Genomic DNA, 8,755 nt, shown 5'->3' on the forward strand with positions numbered 1-8,755 from the left:
CGTATGATATCATATGTTACGATAAACGCCACTTGTACTGGCCAGCATGTTACTTACACGAATCGTTTACATTTAAGCTGGTTATTTTGAACATCTGACAAAACTTCACGAATAAAGTTCGTGAAAACTGTAATGGATGTTGCATTCTTAAAACAAACTTAGCACATAGTTCGTTCTTTAATATTAGGTTTATACGAAGAACATTTACCTTACGTCCATCAACTGTTGACAGGTATGTACATTGATGTAGGAAATATGACAGGCATCTCAAGACAAACATTAACCAAGGTCAGGTTACTAATGTTTGACAATATTTTGGGAAACATTGAGTAATGCTGTAAGATCAAACATGCAAAACCCAATCTTAAAATGAAATAAACTAGATGTAACGCTTACGCATCCTGTCCTTATAGAAAATAACGGTATTAATACTGGTTTAAACAAATTTAAACAAGAATTCCACGGACGTGGATGTGTCGCCTGCACAGCATCACAAAAATAGTTATTTACAGTTGAAAATATTGATAATAATTTGATGAAGTCATCAAGTCATGTAACTCTTGCAAATACTGATGGATTTTGAGAAGTATCGAACCTATCTAAGATCTCCTTGCTATAAAGTAATATAACAAATTTGGTTGAAATCGGAAAATAAATACTCAAGTTGTCAAGCGGAAACCATGTTTCGACGATTTTAAAGTCCCGTTACGCATATATTGACCGATTTTGATCAGTATCGAACCCATCTAAGATCTCATTGATATACATACAAAATTTGGTTGAAATCGGACAATAAATAATCGAGCGGAAACCATGGATTTATATGTTTTGACGATTTTAAAGTCCCGTAATTCTTGCAAACATTGACGGATTTTGACCATTTTTGAACTCATCCGAGATCTCATTAATATAAATTATTTTTGAAATTTGGTTGAAATTGGACAATAAATATTTAAGTTGTCGAGCGGAAACAATGGATTTATCTGTTTTGACAATTTTAAAGTCCTGTAACTCTTCCAAATATTGACAGATTTTGGCCATTATAGAACTCATCTGAGTTCTCATTGATGAAAAGCTATATACCAAATTTGGTTGAAATCGAACAAATACTTAAGTTATCGCATGGAAACCGTTTCCCGGACGCCGACATAGTGATACCTAAGTGTCGCCATTGCGTTGCAGGCGACACAAAAAACCATCATGCTGACACGATGACAACCACGGGTTGATAATTTATCAAAATTTAACAAAGCGTTTAAAGTTATGTGCCGTATAACTGGGCGAAAATTTCGACATTTTTCGTCAATAAATGAATAGAAAAGCTTTGATGAATTAAGCTGTGAAAATCCAAATGGACAAACATTATTTGATGCCTTATCAACATTAGTTACATTACAGAATTATGCACCGTAAAAATCCCGATCTTATGCCATATGTATGCTTAGAATAAAACCTTTATTCAAAATTCATTTTACAATTACTAATACCTCAGTGTATTTGTGAAATTGTAGACCACAACTTGGTTTCATGGTACCACGGTTTGTATTTACTGTGCTGTAGATGTAAGTATGATTGTTTTGCAGTACCGTCAAAAATCATTTTCTTATTTGTACTCATAAAATTAAAAGCTATGCATTGTAAGTATCGTAATGATCAAAATGTTAGTAATTTTCGATAGATGAATAAATTATAAAACGCTCTTTATGATTAGATGAAATTCACGGCACGTATACTTTGGTAGAAACAATTGCCTGCATGAAACAAGGTACCAGTAGCTCCAGGAGATACGTATCTTCTATCACATTGATGAAACTCGTCCATTACGCGTGTTCTGGGGATTTGTTTTTATTTTTTTTCGAAACTTTACAGGTGGTCTCAGTATATCAAATATAACGTGGCAATTTTCTTGTACATGTTTTTGATTACAAAATAACCTGAAAAGTTACATATATTGTGCCTTTAAAATATAAAAGATGTTGGTTATCAGACCAAGGGCACAGAAAGAATACGCCTTATCTGTAATTAATGTCTACTGAATATAATTTAGCAATATTGCTTTCATGGCGGTATGTTTTTGATTTAGACTTGTTAACAGTAACTTAGTTCTTTTGCTACACTTTCAAAGGACGGATACTGTTTCACACAAATACTCGAAGCAAGTTAAAATACAAGTATTTTATATGTTTTGTATATTTAGTGGTGATATGTTGATGTTTGTTTTGATTAAACCAAGTAGTTAACTGGTGATTTAAGCTCCGTATCGGATAGTGACACTACATACATTCTATTGACCTGGCGTGATGTGACTGCCGTCCCAGAAAACATTTTAACTGAAGAAAAACATCATCTTTACAAGGCATCGGTGTAACGGTCAGCATGGTTGCCTTCCAAGCAGTCGATCCGGGTTCAACACCCCGCCGACGCACATTTATTTTTCATTTGAAAAATAAAATTACCTTATAAACAAGTTAATAAGAAAATATTAATTCTGATATTTATGAAAGATACGATGCACAAATTGTACAAAACACAGTATTTCCGACAGAATTTTTAATATTTACGTTTGATTGATAACTTAACAAATACATTTTCATTAAGAGTTTTACTTCTATATGACGTAGCATTCTTGAGAATTCAGCAAGTGACATGTTTTCATACTAAACAGGTAGAGTAAATTAACTCTTTTATTAAAAAACAAAAACAAGTATACATAAAAGTTATACTTAACTCAATGGGGTTGATAATCTGTGAAGTTATTTTTATAGTTGTACCAGCCTAGTATTCGATCTAACGTTTACGATTAGATATCATAGTTCCTCGCATGATTTAATCTTTTGTAATTATTGAATATGTTTTAAGGTTTTCCACAATCATATTATACCAAATATCCAACCCAAAGACGAAAATAGCCCAGTCCCCAAAAACAAATAGCCAGCTAATATTTATATGGTGTTGCCCTGCATGTAGTGCGTTAGCTTTGTGCCTGCTGCCCGACCCTATTTTCATGATGGCAAAAGGCGACTAAATTTATGATTTTTTCACTTCTCTCCTACCTAAATAACGATCTACTTCTGTCCCCTGACCGAGACACACCAAAGTCTATAAATCAGGAGCATAAACTAGACCACTTTAGCGCTCAGCATACAGTGAGTGGGACGACTAGTTTGCTCGTTGTCAGTATAATGTGACCGGGTGGGGTGTATTGCTTAGTGTCTTCGGTGGCATGCTACAGCGATATAGCACTATAAAAAAGGTCAAGAGTTCCACTATACAAATAAACACAACATGAACACACCGCATTCTCCCAAAACACGCATCGCGCAATTTACACACGCTACACACTGCATACATAGGAGGCCGTCCTTACATGACACTGGCTGTTAATAGTACGTTAAATTAATCAAACAAACTGAAGCATGCCGCCGAAGACACCAAGCAACACACCCCACCCGGTCACATTATAATGACAACAGGCGAATCTAACATCGACAGACTCGGAGTACGTCACAATGCATAAAAATGCTTTGATAACATATCTTTGTATCGTTCTCTTATACTATAGTTAGTTCTTCGCTAATTGCGGCGTATTTATAGTATCTACACTTAAAACTTGTAGTTTTGCAGTGTCAGAGAGAACTGCGATAAAACTTAAAGATATATTGCGCCGGAGTACACAATCGTGTACACTTATCTCGGTTGAGATGCGTATTCTTTAACTGGCTATAATATCATATGAACAAGCCGTTTCGTCACATCATACATATGCTGCTAGGGAGAAATGACTATATATATACAAAAAAGATTATGTTAGCTGTGGACGATATTTCATTTTACCTTTATGATTGACCAAACCGAAAGGTCATCGGAACTTGAGCCCTTATGGCAACTTAGTAGTAAGTGAAAAAAAATGTCTATTTTTAATGTTCAATTCGCACTTTATCCAGACATTTTGCGTATATCGTGCGAAAAGCTCAGGGTTCGTCTATCCGATCACATGAGTTTTCTCCGTGAACTCCGGTTTCCTCCCACTCTAAGACCCCTCACACGCTCTCATCCCGGCAACCAAAAATGATTTGTATAAGTTATATAACTTGTTTTCTCAATCGATGTAAAGTTCATATTTTGTTTATCGTGCAGACAGTTTTAAGATTGTACAACCCCAAAACGTGACATAAACTATTGGTCTGTTTTCAAATATCAAGCAATTTAGAGACATGTACAGTATTTTGAAATAAGTAAAACAGAAAGAAACAGGGAAATCAATAAATAAAATAAAATAACGCTTTTTTAAAGAAATAAACTTTAAAAGCGTATCCTCATTCAAAATATTTATGTGAACTGTTCACAATGGCATTGATTCCATTTACCATTTTTATACAAATGTAATAAACATGTGAGTATATAATGATAGTACAGCGAGAAAATCGAATATGTTTTGGTGGGAATTAATGCATGTCACTCTCTGCAATCAGAACACTTCATGAAAATATGATGCATTCCGATTGAATAGGCTGTTAAATCTTAGAAGTTGTCAATGACTTGATGCAGGGATGACAAAGATTATGAGGAATATGAATAGATTATTTGTTGGACAAATGAATAGGACACATTTTTATTTATAGCTACAATACATAACCAAAAGGAAAACGTTTTTAATTTTGCAGAAATTATTGATAATGAGACAGTGTTACTAATATTAAATATGGTTAATAACTAAAGCAAAATTCAAATTTTGTTAAAGATATATAAACAAGATTCTTAATCAAGGTGATGATAAATACTCCTGATCATGATATTGCATTTGCTATTAAAGCAGTTTGACCTCTTAAACTCTCGGTGACTATGGCTGATGCGTGTTACAAAAAATGATATAGCATAAGTGCGGACCGAACCCGAGATCATTTTATGCCCAATAAACTTAAATTTATATCATCATTAACAACGACAAAATATAGAACTGGGATGTCTTCGACGAAGCCGAGCTAAAGCATACATTAAACATTTTAATGATCCCTGATGCAGTCGAAGTTGGTATCGGAGTCCGTGTCTGATCGACTTAGAAATGTCTATTATGAACTACACAAGTGAAATGTTTTAAACTATTCCAATATATAAAGTACTATTTAAATTGAACAAATCATTTCAGAAAATTAAAAATAGGAAAGAATTGTGCATCTATTTCGTTATCTGTTGCTGTTCCCATTCTATCATACAATGTATTTAATATACTACATTGTATATACAACCTGTTGACGTGGCACATTGCTGCTGCTGGTCCGGAAACGATCAAAGATACATAGCAGCAAATATTTTATGTAAATTTAAAACATTGTCATACAAGGCGTCGGTGGTGTAACGGTCAGCATGGTTGCCTTCCAAGCAGTCGATCCGGGTTCGACTCCCGGCCGACGCACATTTATTTTAATTATTTTTAATGTGGTAAATTAAATTCTAAAATTGATTTTAAAATTACTATTTTATTAAATTTTTATTTCAGTATAATAAAAAGCATTTAAACTCAAAAGAGTCGACAACTATAAATCAGTACGTTACGAGTTTTTAATCTGCTGCACTATTGTCATAAATGCGACTATATTTAGGATTTCATTTTTTCTCTTCTTCCTAACGTGTCCCTTGACACCACTCCACTTTTGGCCTTCTAGTGAGCCCTCTCCCCTATGAGGTTGGCTGAATGCATTAACGTCATATTAACAGCCAGTGTCAAGTAAGGACGGTCTACCGTGTATGCTGTGTATGAAGTGCGTTGTGCGTGTTTTGGGAGGCTGTGGTATATTCGTGTTTTTTTCTTCTTGTATAGTGGAACTCTAGTCCCTTTTATTGTGCTATATCACTGAAGCAGAATGCCGCCGAAGACACCAAGCCGCACACCCCACCTGGTGATATTATATTGACAACAGGCGAACCAGTCGTCCCACTCCATTTATGCTGAGCGTTAAACCAATCTGATTAAAATACAGATCCTTACAGCCACTCCGTTCAATAGAGGATCTGACAACATCCCATAACGGGTCATGTTCGGATGACCTTTACATCTCTATACCTTATAGTATCAATTGAAAACGTCATTTCGTTCCAGTATACTTATTCATTTAGCTTTGTTGTGCTGTTTGGGCGAGATGGCTACTCAAATAAAAATAATTCTGATAACTTTATCAAACTAATTCGTCCCCGGTAAAGATTCTAGCAGCAGTAATTTGATTGACCAGTTTCAAAGGTCACCTGAATGTTACCCAAAAGGAATGTTGTCAGATCCTCTTATCCAACGTAGTGATAATAAAGGATCTGTATTTTAATCAGACTCAGTGTTAAACAGGAGTAGAAACTACCACTTTTACATACTTTGGTGTGTCTCGGCCAGAAGTCAGAACCTAGAGCCTACCACAGGGACGAAAGTTCCACAAAAGGTCAATAGTGAGGCGGTGTCAAGGGAGACGTTAGGAAGAATAACGTCTGTTAGAGAGAAGAAGACAATTTCCTAAATTAGTCGCCTTTTACGATCGTGCAAAAGGGCCAGCAGATACAGTTCTTACACCTACCAGTAGGACCAATATAGTGAAATAATGACTTGTTTGTGATATTGTGTTTCCATTTGTCATTAAATGTGAGTTGAGAATTTATTCTCTCAACAGGAATAATAGAATCTTACATTGGTCTATCAGGTGGACAGGGATATCTCAACCCGAACGAAAGATTTTGGCCGCTGGTCAACCCGAGGCTTGCAGAGGGTCGACGTCCAAAATCTTTCACGAGGGTTGAGATTTCCTTGGCAGACCCATGTAAGATTCTTTTTCTCTCATACTTTAACGAAATATTATGAAAATGTAGTTTAGATATATGTATATAGAAAAATTTCCAGAGCGCCGCCATCATAGCCTAGGAGCGTCGCAATGCGTCAAAATTAATAACGTCGCCGACAATAGTCCCCGCAATTATTGATGACGTCATGTCATTGTCTTACGCGTGTGAACTGTCTTTTCCCTACCCCGGTAAAAGACAGAGTTATCTTTCCCCTATCAAGTCAAGTATGGGAGAACAAGATATCTACAACAGACTAGTCACTAGCAGAATCAAGCTTAAGATGTGCACAGTATATTGTTACACTATACGAAGGTCTACCTAACTGGGAAATGATGATAGTTTCAACAGCATAATTATTATTATGAAATGTTTGTTCCCACTTCATACAATAGTTGTGGAAATCATGTTACTTTGTGTTGATTTGTTAGACTATATTATTTAACTGTAAAGCCTCTTAGTGTAGTTTTACTATATACAACCTGTTGACGTGGCACATTGCGGCTGCTGGTCCGGAAACGCTCAAAATACTTAGCAAATATTTGAAGAAAACTCAACCTAGTAACTTGCAAGGCGTCGGTGGTGTAACGGTCAGCATGGTTGCCTTCCAAGCAGTCGATCCGGGTTCGACTCCCGGCCGACGCACATTTATTTTATATTTTACAATGGTAAATCCTCTTTTAAAATTAATTGTTCTTATCTCATTTGATTTGTTTGTTTGTTGAAGTACACAGAAAACGAAACAAACTACATCAAAACAGTTTAAACGTTTTCTGATCTCACTATAAACATTATTATCACAATGATGTTAGTGAATGTTAACGATAACGGATATACATGCAGCTCATTACCACGATGGTGATGATGCATATATTTAACTTAGATAACTATTTTCATTTTCTCCATTTGTTTTCTCAATTTAACCCAAACTTCGTTCCATGAATTTCAAGAAGTTTCTACAGATGTTTGTACATTGCAAACTTACGTATTTATCAACATAAAACAAATATTGTTCAGTAGTGACATTTGGAGGAGGATTAAGGCAGATGAAAGTCCTATTCTTCCTAACTAACTTTAATCAAACAAACCTTTCCCTAGCACTATCTACAATTAAAGGGACAATTCAGTCTAAGAGTACATTAAAATTTGTTCATCTTTCGGAAACAAACCAGTTCTTATAGAAACTAGATAAGTTGGTTTTACTGTGATATAACAGAAAAGCTCACTGAAGTGAAATGTTTCGAAATGTTCAAACCACCATTACACATAGTGGATAAATGTCTTGTATGCCGACCTCTGGCCCTTGCCAGTGTAGTAAAGAATTGTTTTGTCTAGAACTACTCAGATCGCTCTTACAGTAGTGTGTGCACCTTATTAGATGCATGTTCTTTTCTAAAAATAATTTCATCAATTCCTCAGTGGTTATGTATTGCATCTGTTAACATGCGTGACTTTGGCTTGGGTATGGGTATAGCGTACATGTTGTACCTGCTTAATCGTATTGATCAACGATTTGGAATTTCAACAATATCAATCAAAATACTTAAAAATGTCGTGAAATTTGTTTATATTTCTTATATATTTCATATGAAATGTAGGACAATACATATATGTCATATTTTGCTTCGTGGTTATGTGACAGAATTAGCCTTACTGAATTGTCCCTTTAAAGGATTTTGTGTCAATACGATAATACTTCACTTGGCAATTCTTTGTCTGACGAAAAGGCAAAAAGAGCGTGTTTTCCAAGCTTCATTACATATGGACCATTTGACCCCGTTAAATAACCCATGATTTGATGTGTGTCAGCCATATTTGAACACTCATTAACAAGCAGATACAATAATTACCATGTGCTTAATAATGCATTAGCGACGTGAACTTCAAACCCTTGGATTTTCTTAATTATTAAATAAAAGGATAAAAATGTGCAGTTCTA

General features: G+C 35.2%; 2 non-coding genes across 2 annotated transcripts; both read left to right on the forward strand.

Moving 5' to 3' along the window:
- The first annotated feature begins 5,341 nt into the window (after window positions 1-5,341).
- On the forward strand, window positions 5,342-5,413 carry Trnag-ucc (transfer RNA glycine (anticodon UCC)). Its single transcript has one exon. It is a non-coding gene; the product is annotated as a tRNA-Gly (tRNA).
- Window positions 5,414-7,389: 1,976 nt separating this feature from the next.
- Trnag-ucc (transfer RNA glycine (anticodon UCC)) lies at window positions 7,390-7,461 on the forward strand. The gene has a single exon. It is a non-coding gene; the product is annotated as a tRNA-Gly (tRNA).
- The last annotated feature ends 1,294 nt before the right edge of the window (window positions 7,462-8,755 follow it).

The sequence above is a fragment of the Argopecten irradians genome, chromosome 2 (genome assembly GCF_041381155.1).
Source record: "Argopecten irradians isolate NY chromosome 2, Ai_NY, whole genome shotgun sequence".
NCBI classification, from domain to species: domain Eukaryota; kingdom Metazoa; phylum Mollusca; class Bivalvia; order Pectinida; family Pectinidae; genus Argopecten; species Argopecten irradians.